The 27,371-nt window shown below is 39.5% G+C and overlaps 1 long non-coding RNA gene across 2 annotated transcripts; it reads left to right on the forward strand.

Annotated features, from left to right (window-relative positions):
* The first annotated feature begins 143 nt into the window (after positions 1–143).
* LOC118970225 (uncharacterized) lies at positions 144–27,054 on the forward strand. 2 transcript variants are annotated; one of them, XR_012131301.1, is made up of 5 exons: positions 144–565; positions 15,233–15,277; positions 23,559–23,645; positions 25,281–25,495; positions 26,800–27,054. It is a non-coding gene; the product is annotated as an uncharacterized lncRNA (long non-coding RNA). The 2 variants fall into 2 exon arrangements; XR_005058016.2 differs by lacking the exons at positions 23,559–23,645; positions 25,281–25,495; positions 26,800–27,054 and adding an exon at positions 16,855–17,038.
* The last annotated feature ends 317 nt before the right edge of the window (positions 27,055–27,371 follow it).

A 27,371-nucleotide genomic window follows, 5' to 3' on the forward strand; every position in this document is an offset into this window, starting at 1 on the left:
ACTTTTCTTTTTGTATTAACGGTTCAGGGCAATCAACCAAGCCCGGTATTACAGGACGAGCTCTCCGAAAGCCGCTTCCGCCGAGGGCAGCGGCTGCGGGGCCTGATGGGGAACGTAGTCCGGAAACGAGGCCACCGCCCCCTCCGGGGACTTGGGCGGCAGCCCTCAGGCCTCTTCTACGCCTGTGCGGAGCCGGCTCAGCCCCCGGTTTCCCGGCCCTTCCTGGTCCGGAGTCTGCACCCGGGGAGGCCCTCGTGACTGCGGTCGCCAGGCTCCACTGCGAATTGGAAGAGAAGGGGGTGCACCCCCAAGTTAGAGGAAGGGCTGGCGGGGAGCTCCGAGGCCTCGGGAACAGGAGGGAAGGAGGGGCCGGGCGGAGCCTCGGTCCGCGGAGCGGGGACGTGCGCCTTCCCCGCATCCCTCCGGAGCGAGGCCCCGAAGCGGGTTTCCGAAGGTCAGGGAGAAAGGCAGCGAGGGCCGGGCAGAGCCCCAGACCTGCAGGCCTCGGAACGGGCTCTCCCTGCAGACCTTCTTGCCTGAAGAAGGTGTTCTGTGAACGTGAAAGGTTTGTGCATCCGAATGGCTAAAATCTGATTCCAGAAGGTCCGCTGATACTCTTGCACCTGCAACCTGCCAGGCTGGGTTGAAAAGTACAGAGAGCAGGGCAGAGTACAAATATTTATTATAAGAAATGATTATATTATCATTATATTCGTTATTTTATACTAAGGACTTATTATAAGAAAGGTGCGAGCTGCAGCTGAAGGGGATGCCAGGATCGGATTTGACTGGGAGAGATTTCAGTTGAGGGATTTGAGGGTGGGGGGCGGAGATGTTTGTCCATTGCATGGGGTTTTGAGATCGTGGAGTTTGGATTCAAATCAGGTCCTGCCGCATTACCGCACTGCATCCCTGGACGTGTAAGACTAATCCTGTTTTCTCACCTGTAAAATGCGCATAGGAATATTTGCCTCATAGGGAAGTGCCCTCTGCCCTGAATGGATGATGATACCCTTACCAAGTTGCTTGCAGAGTTGACCTGAGTAAAGAGATTGGCCTTCTTTTTCTTTTGTTATAAACACCATTCAGTTTCTCACAAAGTGAACTTTAGACCTTGTGCTTTTAAGTACAGCTGTGTCTGCATTAGTAAAGGACTCCCTAGTGCAGGCTCCCCACTTGTCTGGCTCTCACCCGCCTTTTGCTTCTAATACTTTGCCAGTCATTCTTGCTAGTATCTGTCCAGTGTTATGCCTATAATCACAAGATACTGCTTATCTTCAGGAAGGTCGGACCTCTTTGGAGGAAGTAATTCATGGAGGAAATAATATGGATAAGGTGACTACTTCTAGTTTTACATGCAGGAAACAGTTAAGTGATGATCGGAGGAAGGGTGTGATTAAGTTGTCTGATGATGTGTTAGTTTGACGATATACATCAGGAGCAAAAAAGGAAAAACTGAAAGCATACAGTGGTCCTGAAGCAGATGTAGTATATGAGCATCTGCAGAAGTGGAGAAGGTGCTCCATTTCCCACTACTTTCTTTTGAAATAATTGTAGACTTAGAAAAGAATTAGAAAAATCATACACAGTGCACACATCACTTTCACCTAGCTTCCCCTTGTCTTTGAAAACCATAGTACAGCAATCAAAAAACCAGGGAATTAACATGAACACAATCCTGTTTTCTATCTTACTCACATTTTGCCAGTTATCCTGCTAATCTAACCTAGGATTCCACAGTACATTTGGTTGTCATGTCTCCTTAGCCTCCTGCGATCTAGGACTAGACATTCTTAGTCTCCCCTGGCTGGTAGCTTTGTTGGGGTCATTCTAGCCTTCCCTTTTCCTCATTTATAATTCCTTTGCCTCACAGGGAACCCTGGCTCTCATGATCTACATTGTATTATTTGCTCATCCAAGTATACACACGTGGTGGTTAAGAATCACAGATCCACATCCCCTGTGAAAAGCACGTTTCCTAACTGGACTGTCACTGTGCAGTCCTTATCTGGAGCCTTACGGGATGTAGTTGAAATACTCTCCTCCAGTTACTTGGTTAGTTCTTTTCTTCCTCATCTCTTGCTTGTAGTTATTTAACTTTAATACAGTCCGGTTCGTTTGTTACTGTTTGTCTTCTATTTGGTATTCCCCTTCCACCTCCTGGCTGATTTTAATTATTTATTTTGGGGGTATGTGACATTGCCACAGTTCTAAGGGTCAGAACTGTATGGAAAGATATAGGGAAGTGCCACTCCCCCACCCATTCTGTCCTGTTCCCATTGCCCGACCCTCTCTATCCCACTTGTGCCCTAAAGGGAACCCATTGCATTGGTTCCTGGTGTATCCTATTTTCGTTTTCTTACACATGAGCAGTTACATGTGTATTTTCTTAACTCCCTGGTGTTAGTATTCGCCAGTATCCATTCATCCCTATTCTACCAGTGGTAACATGTTTTCCCTTCTTTTTTTTAATAAACATGTTCATAGAAGTGTACTTTAGAATTCACTTAACAAATTCTGAGAAAAAAGGGTCTCTGTAGTGCCAATTTAAATTTCATAGCATACTAGCATTCTTTTGCACTTTGCTTCTTTCACTTAACATTATAGTCTGAAAATCCCTCCGTATTGGTTCATAGAGACCTGCCTTGTTATGTATGTCTTCCAGTACTTTTGATCGCCTGTCTCTCTTTGAGCTCCAAACCAGATGTCCAGATGCCAGCCGGCCATCTCACACGGGGGAGAAACCCTATGAGTGTCATGAATGTAGGAAAACCTCTGTCAGTCAGCCCTCTGTGTGCATCGGAGAACTCACAGGAAAAAAACCCTGAGTGCAGTCAACGTGGAAAATTTTAATGTACTAAATCAGCCCTTACTGCACATCAGGTAACCCATAGAGGAGAGCAGTCTTACATGTGTTACAAATGTGGAAAAGTTTTCTGCCATAAGTTTACACTCACTATACATCAGAGAACTCACACAGGAGAGGAACATAGAGTGTTTAATAAATGTGGTAGAACACTGATGGTGAAGTCAAACCACAGTGACCATGAGAATGCACGCAAAGGAGAATGTTCATGAGTGTAATGAACATGGGTTTGCCGTCAGCAAAAACACACTCGTTGAGGATGAAAGAACCATATGGGAGAGACCTTATGAATGTAGTGAATGTGGGAGGACCTACTGCCAGAAGGCAGCCTTCACCCAACATCAGAGAACACACATGGGAGAGTGTGTTCTCTCCCATGAATATAATGAATGTGGGAAGACTCTCTGCCAGAAGTTCTCCTTCATTGAACATCAGCGCACTCCCACTGGGAGAGGCCATATGACTAATGATTGTGGGAAGTCCTTCAGCCATCAGTACATCAGAGAATTCACACAGGAAAGAAACCCTATGAACTTCCAGCAGATGTGGAAAAACCTACCATTGGCTGTGGACTCTCACTGAACATTAGAAAATACAGGGAGAAACCCTATGAATATAATTAATGCAAGAAAACATTTTGCCACAAACCAAACTTCCTTTTACATTAGAAAATGCTTAAGTAAATTAGAACAAAGTCATGACCAACAAAACAGCAAGTCATATTATTTACACAATGCTAAAACTATAAAAATGCACAGAGTGAAATCTTGCAAATGCAATTAATGTGAGAAAATTTTCTACCCTTAACCCTTATAACATTAGAGAACTCATACAGGAAAGAGATAGAGTGTGTTTAATAAATGTGGTATAAAATTCAGTGTGAACCATGAAAACATTAATGATTCAAAATGCCAGGTGTGCCTCCCTTTTAAAATAATGAAAAAAACATTAAGTTAATCAACTCCTCTCCACATTGTTAACAGTTTGACAGTATATGGGGGATAGCTCATATGTGATCCTGAAGATTCCAGCAGCCAGGAGAAGAAAACAGTAGTTGCAGTAGGGGAAAAAATGCACAGATAAGCAGATTAGGCAATGAGAGAACTCAGATGGTATTTGAACCCAGCAAGTGTTTGTCTCCCTGGTGTTAGTATTCGCCAATATCCATTCATCCAGTGGTAACATGTTTTCCCTTTTTTTTTTTTAATAAACATGTTCATAGAAGTGTACTTTAGAATTCACTTACCAAATTCTGAGAAAAAAGGGTCTCTGTAGTGCCAATTTAAAATACATTATACATATATATGTAATCGAGCTGAATCGCTGTTAAGTCAGCAGGAAACGCATTCCCTTCAAATCCTGATTTCCACGGTAGGATTTTTCCCTATCCCATTCCCAGCCTCTCTGCCTCACTGTGCATTCTGCCCCAGGGAAAATGAAGTGGGTTTATCTAACAGGTAAAATTGGGATACATACGTATAAATGTGTATGTATATGTATTTATACATGTATTATATCTATGAATATATGTGTATGTGTAAATGTTTCTATGTGTATGTTTACCAGTCTTTCTTTTTTCCTGTGAAACTTATTCATAGTCGCTTCAAGGTGTGGTTGCTATTATGAATGAAATTTTATTCTTTCATTTTCAAATTATATTCTTTATTGATGAAATTAAAACTTTTTACACCAAATTTGTCTACAATCATCCCTCAGTTTGAATTCTTTTTTGTTGTTCTTGTAAAATTCATTATTCATTTTAAATGAAACTGGTGGATTTGCATTGCTCAGAAATTTTGTGGGCTAATGGTCTATATTCACTCTCCAGTTGTGTCTTCTGCTTGCCCATTTGCTTTGGTTTATATGGCAAAACAGGATTCTGCCCATTACTGTGTTGTTTTTCTTTATTGTTTGTCTTCAGTATTATGCTGATGGAAAAGCTATGCATGTCAGGAAGAATTTTTTTCAATTCTGATGAAAAACTTAAACCCACAAATCCAAGAAATTCACCGACCCCAAGCAGAATAAAAACAAACCACAAGGCATGTCAAGATCAAATTTCAAGACACATAAAAATCAAGACCAATTTAATGAAGAGAAAATCTTAAAAGTAACCAAAGAAAAATAAAACCTTGCGTACAGGGTGTGTTAGTTTTCTAGAGCTGCAGTAACAAAGCACCCCAGCTGGGTGGTTTAGAACAACAGAAATCTATTGTATCACAGTTATGCAGGCTAGAAGTCTGAGGATAAGGTGTTGGCAGGACTGCCCCCTTCTGAAGGTTCTAGAGAAGAATCTGTTTCAGGCCTCTCCTACCTTCTGGCAGTTCTGTCTGCATAACTTCAGTCTTCACATGGCATTCTCACATGTATGTCTGTGTCCAAATTCTCCCCTTTAATAAAGGTACTAGTCATATTGGATTGAGGCTCATTCTACTCCAGTATGACTTCATCTTAACTAATTAAATCTGCAACAACCTATTTCGAAATAAGGTCACATCCTAAGGTACTGGGATTTAGGAATTCAATGTGAATTTTGGGGAGACACAAGTCGACACATATCAGAAGGTATTATCTATTGCTGTATAACAAATTAGCCCAAAACTTAGCAACTTAAAGATAGCAACAACCCTTTATTATCTCACTTAGTTTCTGTGTCTTCAGAGTCTGCAGATAACTTAGCCTGGTGGCTCTAGCTTCAGGTCCTTCATGAGTTTGCCGTCAAATGTTGATCAAGACTTGACTGGGGCTGAAGGATCCACTCCCACAGAGGCTCTCTTACATGCACTCCCCACAGGGCTTTATATCCTCACAACATGGCAACTGGCATCCCCCAGGAGGAGAGCCAAGAGAGCAACGCAGAAGCCACAGCCTCCCTGGTAACCTAGCTTTGGAAGTCTCTGTATTCGGTCATGCAGACCCAGCCTGATACTGTGTGCAGGGGACCACACAAGGGCATGAACACTGGGAGGTAGGGGCTGCTGGGGCTCTCATACAGGCTCGGTGCCACAGGCACCCACAGTAAAAATGGAGTGGTTTCCAGAACTATGGGAGGAGACGCACTGAAAACAACTCTCTTGAGTTGTACCAAAGGTAAGAGGAGTGGCACAGTAGCTCAAGGGAGAAGCGTCCCGGGGAAGGCAGCAGCTGCAGGCCTGTGCTGACCATGCCAACGAGGAGAGCGAGCAGATGCAAAACGTGTGAGTTACAGAAGCCCTTCTCAGCATAAAAGCGAAGTGACAGTTTCTGTGGTCCTTGTGTGTCACCTCAAAATTGATACGTTGAATCCTAACCCCCAAAAGTGATGTTACTAGGAGCGAGGGCCTTTGGGAGGTGATTTGAGATAGTGTCATAAGAGACCCCACAGAGCACCCTCACACCTTCCACCACGGGAGGACACTGGGAGGGCGCTGGCTGTGAACCAGGAAGAGCCTTCACCAGAACGTGACCGTGCTGGGGCCTTGATCTTGGACTTTCTGACCTCTAAAACTGTGAGAAAGAAGTTTCTGTGGCCTAGAACACAAGTCTTTGGTTACAGCAGCCCAAATGGACTAAGACTATTTCACGTCTCCCTCTACGTTTCACACAAAAATGTCCTTTGTGGCCCCGTCACTGGAAACATACAGGGAAGGGAGTTCTGGGAACAGAGCTCACCAAGCCAAGTGAACCCTTCACAAAGTCACCACACACACACCCCCTTCGGGGTTTGGGATGGGCAGGGCTTCCCTCCGCTGCAAGCTCTGCGTGCTCCACCACGCCTTGTTTCCCCCAACCCTGCCCATGCTTTGTAAAGACTCTCTTCGTTAAATTTTCTTTCTTTCCTTTTGAATACACTGTTTCTTAATAGGACTGATTCTGTAATAGGTACCAAAACTGGCCCCGGAAAACAGATCCTTAAAATGGAAATAATAGGATCTTAAGAGTGGTGGAAGCCAGGTAGCACGCTTAATCTTTGGAGATAAAATGGACCCAGTGATCATAACAATCTTTAGAGCAGATGGTAATCAGAGGATTTTGGTCTGCTGGTGATGACTAATTAAACTCATCATGGAAACCTCAGAATGGGCTGCCTCGTAAGGTATAGCCTGACCTGTAAGGGTCTCCTGGGCAGAACCTGACTTGGCTGATTGTAATGGGATTCACAATACCTTCCACACAGGACAAGGAAGGCCACCTCTGGGGAACCACACAACAGCTTAGCTCTATGGCAGGCACTGTAATCTGAGGAAGCAGAAAGAGATTGACACCCAAAGAAGAAACTGGGTGTTGTTTTCTGATGTTTAATAACTTTTGAATGATGTTTAAAGGTTTTTTCACAAACATTACATTGGTAGGGTCTCTCTCCAGTATGAGTTCTTTGATGTCGAGTTAAATCTGAGAAACGGACAAAGGTCTTTTTACAATTACTACATATGTAAAGTTTCTCTCCACTGTGGATTTGTTGATGGCGATTAAGATCTGTGAGCTGGGTAAAGGTCTTTTCATTCATTGCATGAAAAGGGCTTGTCTCCAGTATGAATTTTCTGATGTTTATTAAGATTTGAGCTGCTTTTAAAGGATTTTTCACAATCATTACATTTGTAGGGTCTCTCTCCAGTATGAACCCTTTGATGCAGGATAAATTGTGAGTATGGGCTAAAGTCCTTTTTGCCATAATTACATGTGTAATTTTTCTTTCTAATGTGAATTTTCTGGTGTTCAGTTTTTTCTGAAAAACTACAAAAGGCCTTTCCACCAAACTTACAGGCAAAGACTTTGTTTTGAGTAGGAATTTTTTGAGGGTGAGTTTGCTTTTGTCTCTTACCCACATGAAACCTCTGATGAGTATTAAAGGATGAGAGAAACCTAAAGGCCTTCTCACACACATCACATTTGTATGGTTTCAGTCCACTGTGTGTGCCCTGATGTTGAATTAACTTTGAAGTTCTGTTAAAGGTTTTGCCACATTAGTTACTTTCAAAGTGTTTCTCTAGAATATAAATTTTTGGAGTGTTGTAAATGATGAACGATGCCTAAAGGCCTTTGCATTTTTACCGTATTTGCGGGGTTCCTCTACCTTGTGAATTCTCTGGTGTCTAATAAGCTGTGAGATATGGCTAAAAGCCATGCCGCAGTCATCACACTCATAACATTGAACAAAAGCACAAAGTTTTTGATATTTAGCATGGTGAGAGCTTTGTCTGAAGGCATTCGCAAATTCATTAAGGGCATGACAATTCACCAGTGCTGGTTGACACGCTATTAGGAAAACAATATGAGAAAAATAAAATTAAATCCTGGCACTGCAACAAACATCAAGATAATTAGTGGGGTGGGGGAACAGAAGGGTTCAGTGACTGGAGACTTTAGAGAGGATGAGAAGTAGGAGTTTGTAGGGGGTCAGAAATTTTCTCCAAGTACAGAAATAATTTTAGGGATCAATGTGTGGCCAATGAAGAATTTCTCTAAATTTGAAATACTTCTAACTGTGACTGTAAAAAGAATGAGTCATTGAAATTTTAATTACCAAAACAGAAAAGCTTAAAGAATCTAAATAGAATCATGTGAAATTCTAAGCACGGATGAAAGGTTTATTTTCACTCATTTAAGATCCTTTAAAATATCTCTATAGATACAGCAATTTATAAAAGTGATTATACGTTAAATACTTTCCTTGAAACAAGAAAATTAGGGGCTGTTGTATGAGTAAATATAAATCTGTCATCAATTTTATTGCTATGTAATATTTCACTGTAAGACAGGGTCATAGAGCCAATGCTTTATGTGGACATTTGAGTTGTATTTATTTTTCCTATTGCTAAGAACACTAAGAATAATCTTATATATGTCTTTGTTAATTTGTGGAAATATATTCTAGGCATAGATTCTAGAAATGAAAGGGAGTCCCATTTTTAAATCTACACACCACACTCAAGTTCTTATAGTATATGAGCACATCATTTTCTAGTATCTTGATAACCCTAGGCACTATCAAATTTCTTGTCAAACTGTGGGGCCATAAGTTCCAGCATTTTTTTTTTTGTAATTAAGAAAGCTAAATAAAGATTGGTTAATTGCTAGAGAAAAAATTAATTTTGAGCATTTCTATAGGATGTATATTATAGATAGGTTAATAAATTCAAAAATTTTATTGTTGATAAGATGGGAGAGACCTTAAGATGCTTCTGAAATGTTTAGAAAATGCATGGATACAGAGGAATAGTTTAAAATGTGTAGGAATAATATTTTCTGAAAGATGAATAAGTCATGCAGCAAAGAATGAAGTCATAATAAAAGAACAAAGTAGAAATAATTGGTTTGAAGATGCAATGTTTAGATAAACTTAATAGTTCACATTAGTAACAAAATTATATAGCCAAGGACTAAAACAGTAACAGGGAAAAAACCTGGTTGGAGAACTCTAGGTAAAGAGACTAAAGATATGGAATATATAACTCAAAAGTTAGCACAGTCAGGAGTAATATAAGTCCTATAGAAGGAAAGACAATTAGGAGATTTGCCAACTTCAAATGGCTTAATATATGGGCAACTGGAATCTTGAGAGAAAAAAGGGAGAAGGAAGTACCAGAAAAATATTTAAAGAAATAATGCCCAAAAATTTCCAAACCAAACTATAAATTCACAGATCCGAAAGGCCCAACAAACCATAGCATGGGAAACATGAAGCGAATTACATCAAAGCACATCATAGTCAAATTGTTTGCAAAAAAAAAAAAAATCAGTGATAAGTAAAACTATAAAATCAACCAAACCAGGGTGGAAAAAGCACTTTCTACATGGAGAAAAGATATGGGTTATCAGGTTCTCACTGGAAACACTGCAAGCAAAAGAATAGTGGAGCAAAGTCCTAAAAGAAAAAAGAAAAGAAAAGAACTTATCACCAGAATCCTATGCCCAGCAAAAAAAAAAAAAAAGATATTTTCAGACATACAAAAGCTGAAAGAATTCATCCCCAGCAGACCATTGCTACAAGTGATTTTAAAAGAAGTCCCTGAAGGCAGAAGGAAAAGGCTACCAGATGGAAATTTGCACAAAAGAATGAAGAATATCAGAAATTGTAACTACATGGTAAATATGTCTAAGGTGTTTTAAATTACTGTACCTTTCAAAGAGTTTTGGCTGATTAGACACAAGCAATAACAATGTATTATGGGGCTTATAACAGATGTGTAAGTACAGCGCATGGCAACAGCATAAGGGCTAGGTGAAGGTAAGTATAAGAACTATAGTGTTAAAGATGGATACTGTGAACTCAAATGACAGTTATAGCTAATAAGCCAACAAAGGAGATAAAATGGAGTCCTAAAAAAAATTTTTTTTAAGAGGGCAAAAAAGGAAAACAAAGAACAGACATGACTAACTGATATCAAGAAGGTAGGTTCAAACCTGACTATATCAATAATCACATTAAATGTAAATTGTATAAATCTGTTTCTCAATCTGGTTAATACTGACTATTTATACTAGATAATTCTTTATTGTGGGGGCTGTCTTGTCCATGTAGGATGTTTAATAGAATGCCTGGCCTCTACCCCTTGGGTACCAGTAGCACACTCCCATCCTTAGTTGTGACCACCAAATATGTCACCAGACATTGCCAGATGTCCCAGAGGGACAAAATCTTCTCTACCTTCATTGAGAACCACTGATATAAACACCCCAATTGAAATGTAGGTATTGTCAAGATTGGATAGAAAGCAAAATCAAATTATATGTTCTCTACAAGAAATGCACTTTAAATATAAAGACACAAATAGGTTTTAAAGAGTAAAAGAATGAAAAATATGTACACCATGCAACCAGTCAAAAGAAAGCTAGAGTGGCTATGTTAACATCAAACAAAACAGATCTCAGAGCAATAAATACTTCCAGGGATAAATAAATTGATTTCATAATAATAAAGAGATCACTTAATCAAAAGCATAGCAATCTTAAATGTTTATGCACCTACAGAGCTTCAAATAGAATATCAAGGAGAAATAGATAAATTAACAATTATGGTTGGAGATTAGTACCCTTCTCTCAATATTGATTAGAGAAGTAGGCATACTACCAGCAAATATATGATAGATTTGAGCAATAGTATCAACTGACAAGGTCTAATTACTCATTAGGGAACACTCCACTCAACAGAATACACATGCTCAAGTGCACAAGGAAGTATTTCCCAAATTGGACCACATTCTGGGGACAAAACAAGTCTTAACAAATTTTAAAAGAACTCAAGTTATACAAAGTATGTTTTCCCACCACAGTAGAACTAGAACTAAGAAAAATCCTCAAATACTTTCAAACTAAATAATACACTTCTAACTAATCAGATCAAGTAAGAAATGAAAAGACTAATTAAAAGGTATTTGAGCTTAATGAAAATAAAGACACAATATATAAGAATTTGCAGGATGCCGCTAAAGCAGTATTTGAGTAAAATTCATAGCACTAAGTGCCATGTTAGAAAGAAGAAAGGTCTCAAATCAATCACCTCTGCTTCCACCTTAATTTTAAGAGAAGAGCAAATTAAACCAAACTAAGCAGAAGGAAATAATAAACTCAAAGCAGAAATCAATGAAATAGAAGATACAGGGGGGAAACAAGCTGGTTCTTTAAGAAGATTAATAAAATTCATAAGCATCACCAGACTCATCAAGAAAAAAAAGAAAAAGACACAAATTACCATGTCAGGAATGAAAGGGGTGACATAACTACAGAGTCTATAGCCATTCAAAGAGTATTAGGAGAATAGTCTGAACACACAACTGATTTTTTGACGAAGGGGCTTAGGTAATGCAGTGTTTTCACTCTAAGTGAAAAAAGAATAATTAAAACTACAAAACAGTGATCCTCCAAATATAAATTATAGAATGCTACAGGATTTTGAATAGATGGTAGAAGTATAAAAAGGTGGACCCTGTTTAAATATCCTGTAGAAAAGTAGACTTCATGTCAATGCTTTCCTATGAATGTCATGTGCATCAAACTTTTGGAGCCAACGACAAGGAAATCCACAGCATTTGGCTATTTAATGAATAATATTTAAATAATCATAATAATGTAAATACAGTTTATCATTTTCATCTTTTAAGGAAATATGGTTATTGTCACAGAATGTTATCAAGGTTGACAATGTGAAAGTAAACTTGACAAGTGGGGAGGGGAATGTAAAGCAGGAAAGAAGTTAGTAAGTGGAAAGGTAGTGATGTGAGGTCCTTATAGTGGCAAGTTAAGAAATGCTATCTGTTGTTGAGGGGGGGAAATATGATGTTTTATTACTTAAATAGTGGCCATGAAGTAGCTGAAATCATAATATAACTACACTGAAAAGATGAGTGAGGAGAATTGTATGAAGTCAACAGAAAATGTCCAAAAATGGGGAGTTCATGCAAGAAGTCTCAAAGGAAAATTGTTAGAGCACTTGATGTATTTAATGTACCAAGAGATTTTTAGTTTTTCTAGAGATTTGGGAGATGAATTAATGATCTGTAGATAAAAAGAAAAAAGCTGAAGGAATTGTGAACCCAGGAAAAAGTACAAGTTGTTCAACACAGCATGCCTCAACATGCAACTAATACTAGTCATATAAAGTCAATCATAATTGCATAGATACTGAATATCCATTTAGCAAGAAATGATTATATAGCACACTGGGGGGCTGAGAGGGGGCATATGTATAATGGAGAGAGTCAATATCTAAGGTAGATAAGAAAAAACAGTAAAAATAAATTATTCAATAAAATGGAGATAACTCTCTGCTGTTCCTTACCAAAGCTAAGTGGCTTCTCTAGACAGACAAATTGAGTAGAGAAAAGGTAGAAAAAAGGAGGGAGACCATTGTTTTTCTGTTATCAGCCTAAGAGTAATTGGTTGATCCTTTGAGTTACATATACCTTAAACAATATTTAATAATTAACTAAAAATGGATCATAGTCCTAATTGTAAAGCTTAAAGCTGTAAAGCTTCCAAAAGAAAATATGAAGAAAAATCAATGTGATCTTTGATTAGGCAGAGACCTAGTAGATAGAACACCAAAAGCATAATCCAGAAAATATTTTCATAAATTGGGCTTCAGAACTTAACATTATCTTTTGAAAAGCAGAAGTTTTAAGTGAATAAAAAGACAAGCCACAGATAAGGAAAAGTCATTACAAAACATGGATCTGTTGAAGAATTTATATCTAGAATACATAACAAACTAAAAACAATAAAAAACAAACACATTTAAAAATGGCAAAAGCTGTGAACCAGCACTTCACTGAAGGAGATTATATTGTTGGCAAGTGTGCACGTGAAGACATGTTGAACATCATTAGTTATTAGGAAATGCAAATTAAGACCACAATGAGATACTACTACCACCTATTAGAATGGCTATATTAAAAAGACTGACCATATCAAGTCTTGGCAAGGATGGGGAGGAAGTGGAACTTTTGCTAGTGGGAATGTAAAGCTTTACATTTGGGAAACAGTCTGATAGTTCCTTAAAATGCTAAACGCATACCATATCACCCCATCATTCTACTCCTGGGTGTTTACCCCAGATGAAAAGGAAATACGTACATGAGTGACTTATACACAAGTGTTTATCACAGCTTTATTTGTGGTAGCCCAAAACTGAAACAACCCAAGTGCCCATGAAAAGATGAATAAGCAAATCTTATCTATATCATGGATTACTATTCAACAATACAGAAGAATGAACTGTATACGCACAGCATGGGAGAATCTCAAAATAATTATGCTGAATTAAAGAAGCCAGACCTCCCCATCCCCTAAAAAAAAAAAAGGATGTACTTCATGACCCGAACTCCAGAAAATGCAACCTATAGTGACAAAAAAAAGATCAGTTTCTTGGGTGTGAGGGTAGGAGATAGGAGGGTCAGGAGGGAAGGACTGAAAAAGGGACACAAAGAAATTTCTGGAAATAATTACTATGCTCACTGTCTTGACTGTGGGGATGGCTTTACGTGTATACATATGTCAAAATTTATCAAATTGTACACTTTATGTGCAGCTTAAGTCAGTTATACCTTGATAAGACTTAGAAAACAAAAATAACTTGATAATGTCCCAGAATTACAGAGGAAAGACTGCAAATAGGGAAGCCTTATTGAGTGCCAAACAAAATAGAAAAGGAAAACCCAAACCACATAAAAACATTATGAGTTATGAGAACAATAAAATGAAAATTCTAGAAGCTCTTAGAGAAAGGGTACGGATCACTCATAATGTTAAGAATCAGAGTGATGTTAAGCTTTTCAATGGCAGCATCTTGGCAAGATGACAAATGGAGTAATACTTTCAAAGTCTTGATTGAAGAGCCTCAACAAATCGAAAACGGAACTACAGTGATTCAGCAATTTCACTTCTGGGCATATATCCAAAAGAAATGAAATCCACATCTTAGAAGAGCTATCTGCACTTCTGTGGTCACTGTAGCATTATCCACAGTAACCAAGACACAGAAACAGCCTCGTGTCTGTCAATGGATGAGCAGATAGAGAAAATGTGCTACATGTATGTGGTGAAATATGATCCATCCATTTAAAAAAAAAGGAAATCTTTCCATTTGAGATATGGATGAACCTGGAAGACGTTATACTAAGTGAAATAAATGAGACTACATAGTATTTGTCTTTGGCTTATGTGTGGAATCTTTAAAAAATTCATAGAAACAAGTAGAGTGGTAGTTGCCAGGGATGGCTTGGGGTGGAGGAAGCCAGATGATGTTGGTCAGAGGATACACATTTTCATTTATACCATAAGTTCTGGGGATCTAATATACAGCATAATAGCTACAGTTACTATTGTATCATATACTTGAGATTTCACAATAGGGACAAGATGTGTGGGTTATATATAAAAACAAACAATATAGTGAAGATGTTCGAGAAAACAAAAAATATTTAATGGATGTGGTAGCCACAAAACAAAACAGAAAGCAAACATTTGTTTTCTCAAACCACAAGGCAGTGAAAAAATTAGGAAAATATATTGCAGTAAATATTAAAATGACAATTTGAGATGAAACATGCAGAAATGCACCAAGAATGAAAGGATAAGGAAGAAAGACAAATACACTAATGGACTAAAAGGGAAAGTTCAGAAGATGACTCTCTGTCTAGGTGAATTAGCTTGGGGATGGGAGAGGAATTTGGGCCAGGTTATTAAGTTTTTAAAGAAGAAGAACCAGAGCTACTTGGAATTCTTGTGAACAGTTCTTCTAAAACCTTTGAATTTGTTCCTGGGCTCCACGCCCAGTTTACAAAATGCCTACAGCTCATATGCTTTTACTATTTTATTCTACTCTTCAGATCTAATAATGTCCAAGCCAAAATTATCCCAACTCTTAACTTTTTGTTGCTTAACTTTCAGGACTCTATGAATGAGCTGCCTTCTCTGTTGTGCACTGGAATTTACGTAAGTTTCTCTGAAATCCCTAAATGGTCTTGCATTCCAGCAATCTCCACTTTATTTTAGTAATGGGCATGTCACCTCTAAGTAGATGGTAAACTTGATTTTTTTTTTCTGGTTATTCTATTCTGGTTGTTCTATGTCTAACATTATCTTAATCTAATCTAAAGAGAAAAAAATCCATCTCCTTAACTCTTTCTTGGGGGAAAAAGGAAAAAGGCTTTACAGGACTCTTTTCTGAACTGACCCATTCATTCGTTATAGTCACTGATACATTATTTGACCAGTTCACCTATTCATACTTCTATCCTTTCATGTGGTAATTTAAATTTCAAAATTTTACCAGCACACCATTTTGTGTTCTAAGAGAGGAGGGAGAAAAAAAAGGAGCCCAGGGACAGTGATAAATGTGGAGTAAAACTAATATTTCTTTGGCAGCCCATGGGGGAGCTCCTCTCCCATCACCTCAGGGGTCCAGGTTACTCCCACCAGGTGAGACGTGAGCAGTGATGGCTTCCACCTGCTTGTTGCCTGCCCATTACCTGGGCATGGAGCACTTGTCAGCCTTCTCTGCAACATCCAGGGATCCTTCCCTTGCTCCAGAGAGGATATCACATCTGCCTTATGAGACCAGTGTCCTAAGAAAAAATAAATAACCTTGACCATGTGTGGTTATTACAGAATCTAGACCCTCACTTTTGGTGATAATGAATCTCATTATCTCTTAAAATCTCTCAGGAACCTCCAAAGCACTGTTTTGGTTTTTTCTTTCTTTTTAAAGGATCATCTACATGTTTATAGACACACAGTAACCTGAGAAGCAGGGTTTTTAAGGAAGGAGTGATGGTCTGGAGAAAAACAGAGAATATGAAGGTTGAGCTGTCCCCAGACGAAAATGCCCTCTCTAACATCACACAGCTCCAGTACTTTCCTGGGGGAGTACTGGGCTGAAATCCAGTCAAGCCTTTGCAGGGGCTTTGCAGGTATTCAGGGAAAATTCCACCATGGACAGTTGTAAACTAACAAGGAAAGCTCTCCTTACCCAAAGACCCAAGGTAATCACAGTTATGCAGCATTACATCCTTCTACAACTGTCTTTCTTCAGGGCTCAGCTGAGCCCACTGGTCCAGGGGAAAGAGCACAACCACATCGCTAAATTTCACTGACTCCTGAAATAACAATTTATAGTTTACATGTACATGTGCTTCTGTGTGGCCCTTGGTAGATATCTTTCAAGTTGGACACAATAGTGAGGCAGACAGAAGATAAGGGATGTTAGAATGTGTGGCCAAAAGCTATAACAGAAAGTGAAAACTGTAAGAAACAGACTTTGTCCTTGTAGTTTGGAAAGGCAAAATTACCTATCCTCATGAAAAAAGTAACAGCGAAAGAAACATACGTTCAGTGTATGTGCTTATCTGAGGGTCAGCGGGGCAAAGCTGCCGTCTGCAGGATTGTGGATGAAGTCAGAATCCAGCCAGGTGGAACAGTAAGGGCACTCCCCTGCCTGACTGCTGGGCTGGGACACTGATCTTTTCCTGCCTTCAGACTCAAACTGAAACATCACTCTTCTTGAATCTCAGAACTGAAGGCTGCGGGCTGGAGCTGATACCATAGGCTCTCCTGGTTCTTGGGCTTCCAGACATGGTCTAGAACTAGAACTACACCATCAGATTTCCTGGGTCCCCAGCCTGCTGTGTACAGAGCTGGGGCCTTCTCAGCCTTCATAATCATGGGAGTCAATTCCTTATAATAAATCACACCTATTGGTTCTGTTTCTCTGAAGAACTCTGATTAATACGATCACTGTTAAATGCCATACAGTGTGGATTGATGAAGATTATATGGGCTGAGGTATCAGGATACCTTCCACATGAAGTAAATTTGAACTATATTTTAAATGAAAGGACAGACATCTTTGGTTCTAGCCATGATGGAGTAGTTGCTCTGAGTTTCCCTCTCACTGTAAAAGGACTTAAAAAGCTAGATAAATATACAAACCACTATTTTTACACAGTGGAAAGCAACTTATCCAGGGCTGTGATCCTTAACATAAGCACGTTTTCCTGGTATTCTCTTTGGTGGCATTTCTAGAGCCACAGTGCAGGGGCTACAATCCAGGCAGAGAGCAGTGGTCTTGCTCAATGGAAGGAGAGGGTATCAGAGTCTGGAGCCTTCTTCCAGCACAGCTGGGGTTTGGAGGGCAGGGTGCTAGAGAGGGAGCCCTAAACACCTGTGTGAAAATTGCACTTGGGTCCTTGGCTGACACCTGAACTGTGCCTTCACAGAGCTAGACTTGTGAGAACAGCTGTCAGGATACGAGTGGAACAGAAGTTTAGGGGGTCACGCAGTGCTGGTAAGAAAGGATTCCAGCCCTGCCTATGTGCGTGCCCAGGGAGGATGGGGTGACAGGGCATTTAGTTGAGGCCATGCACTTAGAGTTCTATACCTTGTAAAGATATCCTTCAAAAACAAAGGCAGATGTTAACTTGGACTTGAAAAATCAAATGGCCAACAAATGCAAGAGAAATGGAACTTTTCTACCAGAAGAAATAAGTTTTGATAATATCTTTAAATTGGTCTCTTAAGGACTCATAGTGGTCCCCCTAAAAGGATACATTGAAGTCCTAACCCTTAGGACCTCAGAATGTGACCATACTTGAAAATGGGGATTTTTACAGAGGCAATCAGGTTAAAGTGAGATTAGGGTGAGCTAATCCAAAATGGCTTATAAGGGGGAAACCTGGACACAGAGACAGACATGCAGAGGGACAACTATGTGAAGAGCACAGGGGGCCACAGTGTGAAGATAAAGGCAGAGATGCATCCTAAAAACCAAGGAACACAATGGCCAGCAGAGCATCGGAAGCTGGGGGAGAGGCCCAGAACAGATTCTCCCTTACAGCCCAAAACAGCAAAACATTCGTAGGCCTTGTAAATGGGTATTCTAGGAACAAAATCAGAAGTAAGCAATTCACCTGAGATATCACCTTTAGAAATGAAAGAGGCATTTTTCTCCTTCTCCTCCTCCTCCTGTTCTCAGACTCCTGAGAAGTCACACCTCAAAATTGAGGGCAAAAGTGAGACCACATGCCCCAGCCCACCATCCCCACCCCAAATTGCTACCACCTCAACCACACAGAAAAAACCAGAAATACGCAATGGCCTCCGAGCCTTGACTTGGGCCCTACAAAGAGCCCACACATGATGCTGCAGCTGGGATTTGGGGCACTTGGGACCTCTCCCCAAGTGCCAAAGCTCAGCTCTACCTCCCAGATCTGCCGGAAACAAAAACTTCCTCAGCTTTCCAGTGGAACAGAGCGTGAACTCACCCTTTCTGGGAGGCCAGCCCCAGCACAGCCAGGGAGCCCAGCACCCATCTGAGCCCACTTATATAGAGCCCAGATCACCACACGCAGAATCTTCTCGTTTCCCAATCAAGGCCAGTCCTGCCTGCAGCGCGCTCGGCTCTTTTGGTCCTGACGATAGTAGGAACAGGAAGGACTGGGGAACACAGGACTGTCTGGCCAAGATGTAGCTGAGGGAGAAGCTGGGTGGGCTTCATTCGCCTTTGTTTCTTTCTCCGAAAGTGTACTCTGTAGGTCAGTTATGACCAGGGAAATGTACAAGAATTCTGTTTCTTGATGTGGGTGAGGTTATATCATCAGAGTAAATTACATTTGTTTTACACACTTCTCCGTAACTGTATTCTATTTCACAAATTTAAAAAAATAAAGAAAAAGAATGAACATCCCAGAATTGATTCCATAAATGCAGAGGGCCTGGTAGTGAAGTACTTGAAAGCAGCTGGAAACGTCCTCGACTTTTTGTCTGCTTCCTGTTGAGAACCAGGATAGTGATCATCTGCTGGTGCTCTTGTGGTTTAGGAACGAAATGTCCCAGACCTGCCACCGAGATGCTGTCAGACCTTGAACAATTATTTTATCTGTGTAATTCTCAGTTTCCTATTTTGAAAAATGAAGGTGTTGTTAATGGGGATTAAATGAGATTAGGAAGGAAAAGATTTAGCACCTTGCTACTCAAAATGTGGCTCAGGACCAGAACATCACCAGAGATTGCTAGAGATGCAGAATCTTGGCTCAATTCCACATCAACTGAATAAAAATCCACAGTTTAACAAGGCTCCCAGGTGATTCTACACAACCACCCAGTACATATTAGGACATAGACATAGACCCAGTACATATTAGGACATAGTATTGTTATTTCAATATTAGGACATAGACATCCAACCAGTGTTAGTATTGTTATTTCAAGCTTCTTTATTTAGGTTCATAACTATCTTGGCCTTCACAATTCATGAGGTTAGGGTTTAAATCCTCATTTTAATAACCTAAGGCTCATCCAGGTGAAGTGAAGATCATATAGCTAGTGGGCAGTCATACAGCTAGTCATATTGTTGAAATTCAGGTATTTTACTCCACATTCCATTATCTTTTCAATATATGTTTATGCCTAAAATAAGGAAAAAAATATATGCACCCTTTTATCTTGCCATCAATGTACACACCTTGCCAAAAAATTGTGGAAAAAACACTGAGTTGAAGTCTCACCAGGGAGGTGATCATGGGTCAAAGGGTCAGACAGTGAGGATTCAGAGCCTCTCCTAACCTCTCTAGTCTGGCTCTGTCTTCAGTAGCCCAGTCTGAAGTTTAGTTTGTGGCCCAGGTCAGAGGTTATAAATCAAGTTCATCTGACCCCCAGGCCCAGGTCCAAGCTCCACAAGAACCACTTCCAGAGAAGAAAGAAGGAAATGGTTCTAGAAGCACCTTGGAGAGTGCCCTCCCTAAACCTTTGGCAGAGCAGAAGAATCCCTGGCAGGAGTAGGTCCTAGTTAGCCGGGCCTCCTGCATGTAGTGAGCAAAGCTAGGATAGTATCACCACGTTCACAGGCCACCAGATACTGTGTGACAATGGAAGCTGTGGGTGAACTTTGAAATGAAGAGGTAAGCCAGGGCAAAGGGGCAGGTTTCATAGGGAAATAACTTCATTGTAAGGTGTTGGAGGAGACGTGGTCTTGGAATAAGAGCTCACCAATCCCAGCAGATGAAATACATCTCCACTCCTCCCTAAATATGTACTGACTCTATTTTCTGCTTTCTTTGTCCAGATTCTGGGCTGGTCCTATACCATATGAATTACCCTACCTAATAGACTTTTTTCCCCTTCAATCCCCTTCAAAGCTTTTCCTCTTAGCTATAGAAGCACTGAAAGGTAGTACTGGAGTAAACTGCAAGTTACCTAGATCTTGATTTTTCTTAAATAGCAATAAAATTAGAGTAGAATGAGTAAGATTGTCTAGGACTACATATATTTTTAGTAACAGAATTTAGATGAGAAACTGAGAGGATCCCCTGCCAGTATTTTTAGATGAAATGGATGAATTCTTAGAAAACGTCACCAAAATTGACAACAGAAGAAGTGAAAAACCTTTATTTCTTTATTTAAAATTGTTTTTTTAATTCTTTATTTAAACTTGTTTCTAAGTTGAATCCATAATTTTAAATGCAGGGGCCCAGATACCATCACTGATTTATTCTACCAAATATGTAAGGAAGAAGTAACCCAGTCTGACAGAAATTGTTTTAGAAAATTTTTAAAAAGTGAATATTCCCCAGCTTTATTCATTGGCCAGCATTATCTTCATATCGAAACCAAAGAAGGACACATTCTGTAGTGGGGGGTGGGGGACACGGGAAAGGCAGTATGTACAGAGAAGACAAGTGATGATTCTATAGCACCTTACTACACTGGTGGACAGTGACTGTAATGGGGTATGTGGGGGGGACTTGATAATAGGGGGAGTCTAGTAACCATAATGTTGTTCAAGTAATTGTGCATTAATGATATCAAAATTAAAAAATTAAAATAAAAAAAAACAAAGAAGGATATTATAAGAATGAAACATTAAAGTCAATCTCATTCATGAATAAGAGTTCTGAACAAAATATTAGCAACTAAAATTGGGCAGTGTTTTTTTCCCCGTTTTATTGACTAAGTTAACATACAGAGCTGTGTTAGTGTGAAGTATATAGCATAATGACTTAACTTTCGTATCTTCTAAAATGATTATCACAGTTAATTTGGTTAACATTCATCATCTCATATAGATACAAAAAAGTGATACTTGAATTTTTAAAAAACTGTTGAAGCATGTACAATAAAATGCACAAATCTCAGTGTGCAGCTTGATGAATTTTGGCATGTATATATGACATGTAATGAGTGTATTTGACATGCTACCACGAGTGTATAGATTCATGTAACTTTTTTTAAAGCAATATTTGTAAAAGGTAAGATATCATGGCCAAGTTGGATTTAGTCCAGTAAGGCAGTACTTAACTCTTTAAAAAATTAACACTGAAATGAACTATATTAACAAGATAAAGACCATATCAATGATGTAGAAAATGCATCTGTTACAATCAAAATCCATAATTTTTTAAATTCATGACTTAAAAAATCCTTAGCAAACTAGGAACAGAAGATATGCTATATATTATTGATAATGGACATCTATAAGAAGACTATAGCAAGTATACTAATGTCTCATATTAGGTTCAAATTTTAATATAATACAAGTTTTCTAAAATTTCTACAAATTGTAAGGAATCACATAACTAATAAGCAGTAAATAGCACTAATTGTAAGCTATGTTTATGGTACTGAGATTTACCTCAAATTTAGCAAATAAACTCAAATTTACCCATTTAATAATCACGTCCAGAATTGTTAGTGTCCTTGAATGAGCATATTGTTACTAATGCTTTAGAATCTTTTGAATGATATTGTAACTTTGGCAGTTATTTTAACACTCTCTATTATTAAAGTTTTTAATCTTTTAATACTAGAATCCCATCCAAATATTCATTAAATGGTAGTGCTTTTAGGGGGCTTAAAAATCCATGAAGACCAATTACTTTGAAGTGGAAATTAGGTGTTACAATATACCTCAAAGACACTTAAACAAACACCAGAATTCACTGTGCACTTAGTTTCATGGGAAACGCTGCAACATCAGAGCCAACACTGAGAGAATAAAAAGGCAGCATTAGGTACAATCCACAATGGATGTAAATTTATGCTCCCTGAGAATGCATTCTTATTCTACATCTACTCCCGTGGGGATGTTAATATTCAACGATGCAGGTTTTGAGTTTTTCCAGGTATTTATAAACAAATTATTGTATAAACTGCTCTATTGTTATGAATGAGAGTAAAGTAATTTTTAATTTTTTGGTTCAATTGTGTTCCTGTATTTGCTTTTTACATTTGTCTTTATACCCTTTGGAGCCATGTATGATTTTTTTTACAAAAAAATAGATCATTGCTTTATATTCTTGTGTAAAGAGCATTTTATTTAAAAATATATTGGAAACTTCCCCATGTCAATTAAGATAGCTCTGCATTATAATTTTTGATGGTTACCTAATACTCCACCTTATGAATTCCTACAAGCTTTTTTTACATTTAGATTTTTGACTTTGTGTTGCTATTAACATAAATTGTAAAAAATGTGCTTATACCTGTATCTTTGGACAATTTATTTCCTTAGATTTCTAGTAATAGAATTGCTACATTAAGGTGCACACTCCTTTTAAATTTCCAAATGGTTTTATAAATTATATTCCAAATTGTTTTATAAATTACATTCTAAGTAGAAATTTATGACAATAAACATTTCCCCAAACTTATGCCCACCCTGGATATCATTTTTCTTTATAATATTTGCCAACTATAAGGCAAAAAAAAGTATTTAAACATTTGCATTTTTTATTTGTAGTTTATGGGTGGCTTGCACATATTTATTCCTTATTTGCATTTTCCCTTTTATTACTTGCCCCTTCAGACCCATAGATCATTTTTATGGTAGTATGATCCTCTTATAAATGTGTTAGAGATCATTAAATGAAGTCAATAAACAATTTCTTTCATATACTTAACAAATATATTTTCTAAGTGTGTTTGCTTGATTTTTTTTCTGAAAGTAAGGTCTAAAATTTTTCTGGAGTAAAATTCAGCAGTCATTTCTTTCATGGTTTGACAGTTTGCCCTCCCTACCCAGAGATTAAATGAGAAAATTCTTTTATATTTTCTCTAGGTACTTGGTGTCTTACTGTTAGAGTGTTAAATCAAGAGTCTGCATGAAATTTCTGTGTTAGTAAAGTGTGTGTGCACTAAAGACAGAATCTTCCCCTCTCTCCCCACTGCCTCTGGTTTCCTGACATGACTTCTTGACTACCTCATTTCTCCCCTCCTCCCACAGTGCCCGACATGCAAATTCCACCTTCATCATACTCTAAATTCATACACAAACTCTTGGCTTGGTACCTGTCCTTCTAAGGAGCCACAGGTAACTTTTGACTATTATATTAACATATCTGATAGAAAACAGTGTGGTTTTTTTTTTTTTTAAGTCCTGGCTTTTTTCCTAGGGTTTTTTGTTCTTCCAAATGAAATTTAAATGTGTTCTGTTAAGTACAATAAAATAAAACATACAAAAAGAAACCACATCACGCAACTTATTGAGATTTTGACTGGAATTTTGTTAAAGAATGTTGAATCTTTCCATCCAGGAAAACGACACCATTTACATTCTCATCTTTAATGTCACACAGTAGGGTGTAATAGTTTCTTTTGGGTAAGCTCTGCCCAGTCTTGTTAACCCAGTCCAAAATAATGAATGCTCATGCTACTGTGAATGGATTTTTTTTCCTATTACTATCATTGTCATAGGAGAAAGAATTGATATAAGAGTATATTGACCTGTACATCATCTTAATTATGGGACCAATGTTCATATTACCAAAAATGAGACACACTAATATCATGTCTATAAAACTGATCTGGTGTGATGTATTAAGAACATAATATCCCTTATGTAGGATTTCTGCCCAGAAATTTATCATCTGAATCTAATCATGAGGAAGCTATCAGACAAAGCCAAATGAAGGAACATTCTTCAGAACAATTGGTCTGTCCTCCTTAAAATTATCAATGCCATGAAAGACAGAGAAAGGCTGAGGAGCTAGATTAAAGGAGTCTAAATGATATGACAACTGGATGTGATGAATGATACTGAATTGGATCCTGGGTCAGAAAAAAAAGTTACAGAGATATTGAGACAATGGATTTATATAATAATAAACATAAATGTGGTTTATATAAATTTATATATTAGATAATATATAAATGTTCAGTTTTTAGATTTGATAGTTGCATGGCGGTTGCATAAAAGAATGCCCTGTTCTTAGGAGACATATGCTAAAGTTTTAGGGGTGACAATTTATGTTTATAGCCTACTCTCATATGGTGAGGTGGATGAGGAGAGAGAGAGAGGGGAATTGAGAGAGTGCAAATGTGGCAAAATACCAACAACTGGTGAATCTGAGTAAACAGTTTACAGGCGTTCACTTGAAATGAGTCATTCCTGCAACTTTTCTGTAAGTTTGAGAACCTTCCAAATAAAAAGGTAACAAGGATAAGAAAATTGCTAACTACGTGTTTAATGAAAAGATCGAAATAACATATTGAACTTTAAATAAACATATCACCTGAAAGGTCATCTCCAGGAGGGGAGTTTTTTGAGTGCTCTCCTTTGGTCAAATCTTCCTTTGATTTATGTGTATTTATTCTGTTTTACCTGCAATTTTAGTTAGTTGCTTTTGAAATCCAGTTTTAGGTGGTCGATGGTGTTGACATTCCTCGAGAAAACTTGCTGGTGGTGGAAGTTTTTATACAATCTTACTCTAGTGCTGGGCTTTATTTTCTAGTACTTCAGTTAAATTTTTATGCTTTCAGACCTAGATCTTTCCTTCTTAAGGTAGCTTTGAATCTACAGGGATGATGACTGTAGGCGGAGCCAGGTTCAGACCCTAATCCTGGAGGTTAGGGAGGGGCACCAGGGCTCCAAACAAAGGTAGAGATGATTTTGGACAAATAACCCAGCACACCAAATAAGGCAGGAATTCTTACGACCTTCCCTAAGCAAGGAGACGTGGAGACACCGGCAGTCGCGAACTTGATGGATTACAGCGGGAGAACCCAGGGAACCGGTCCTTTGCGGCTCCTTCTGCGCATGTGCAGTCCTTCCTCCTTGTTCGCCAGCTCCCCTGTCTCCAGCTGCGCTGCAGGTAACCCTGGAGCCTCCAGGTCGAAGCGTTGCTCGGTGACCGGGTGCTGCACGAAGGATGTGCACTACAGGTGAGAACCTAGTACGGAGGGTTGCTTTACTGGGTTTGGGGTAGGTTTGTGCTCACTTCTGGCGGAAGCAAAAACTTGAGGGAAACCCACTCGGGCTGAGACCCTATTGCACTTGTTCTGGAGTCAGCTATGCATTTGCCTCTAGAGAAAGTCAAGTGACAGAGCAGCTCAGCTGTGGACCCACAGGTTGCACAACAGGGTAAGGGCACGGGTTTTTTCGTCAGAATAAAGTTCGCTGAAAAAAGGCATCTAAATGTTAAAAGAGCTGTTTCCAGAAGCTCCTCGAATTTGCATGTGCCCTGGCCAACCACCATCAGCGAGACAAACCCAGGACACTGGAAGGGATGAGAATGAATTCTTATAACATTTGGTATATGCGTGCAGGCTAAGGGCAGATGGTGGATCTGAAGACATAGCAGTAAGAGCCCAAGTCTGAATGAAGACAGATGAGTTCAAATTCCAGCTTTGCCCCTGAGTCTCCATGGGCAAAATAACGAGCCTCTCAGACTCAGTTTCCCTATCTGCAAAATGAAGTTATTCCTAAAACCTGTCTCAAGGTTGTTCTGAGGATTGAATAAGGTAACACCTGTAAAGCACTCCACACAGGTCCTGGCATTCACTAAGCACCTGGGAAGTGTTAATTGCCTTTATCGTTGTTCTCTTTATTAAGAATATTATTTATTCTCAAAGATCTCCTTTAAAGTCAATATTAACCATCCCATTTTAACCCAGAAGAAAATTAAGACTGGAGGTAAAGTCTCATGGACAGTAAGTGAAGCAGCTGGAACACAAACCTCAAACAGTTTTATTTCCAAATCCCATGTGGGGTTTCATGCAACACATCCTTCACAGCATTTAGCAGAGTGGCACGTCCCCAAGAGCTACAACAGCCTGGAGCACTTGAGGACTGAGTCTTCTCTAAAGGTTCTGGGAGATTTCTTGGTGTCTGTTCAGAACCCTCAGGTTACTGCAAAACTGACTGGTCCTTCACTGTCCATCTGTCTCAGGCCCTCAGCAGTGTACAGACCCCCAAGCCAGATTTTCCAGCAGTGGTTCTCAGACACGCCATTAGCTCACCTAGAGGGCTGGTTAAACCCAACAGCTGCTAGGCGCACTCCCAGGGTTTCTGGTTCAGAAGGTCTGGGAAGGAGCCCATGAATTTGCATTTCTATCAAGTACGCAGGTGACACTGGTGCGCTGGTCCAGGGACCCCACCGTGAGACTGCTGATGTAGGGGACGGTGAATCAAAGAGACAGCTGGGTCCTGGGCTGCAGATTCTAGTTGTCTGAATTAACCTCTCCAGCCAGGTCCACACTCCCCTGGATCACACAGTCCCTGGATCACACAGTTCTTGTGAGGAAAGAAGGTGGCAATACCAGGAGCAGACCTCCCGCCTGGGAGATGCCCACCCCACCCAGGCGCAGGTCACCACAGCTGCAGGGCACAGATCCTGGGAGCAAGCCGATTTCAGAACCACTCAGAAGTGAGTCCTGGTCCTTTTGTCCTAAGGGACAGCACCACGCCAGACGTCAGCCAAGGTGTGGCCCGACTTTCAAAACAGAGAGGTGAGCTGGGCTGAGGGTGGCAGAAGAGGAAACCTCGTGGACAGTTAATGAGGGCACAGTCCCCAAGGAAGGCCACGGGAACGCCTCCCCATACCCTGAATTCTCCAGTCCCTCTCCTGGGATTCTGCATAGCCCTCCAGCCGCACCCATTGCCACATCTAGAATTCAGGAAGATGCTACCCGCCCGCTATTCCTGCGGGAAAAGTTTTCAGGCTTATATGGTCATGCCTCATTTTAAAGTGAATGATACTGGGCCTGAGGGAGTAATTAGCATAGGGCTAGGCACAAGGTTTCTGGAGCCAGACTGCCA

Source organism: Manis javanica, chromosome 5 (assembly GCF_040802235.1).
Source record: "Manis javanica isolate MJ-LG chromosome 5, MJ_LKY, whole genome shotgun sequence".
Lineage (NCBI taxonomy): Eukaryota > Metazoa > Chordata > Mammalia > Pholidota > Manidae > Manis > Manis javanica.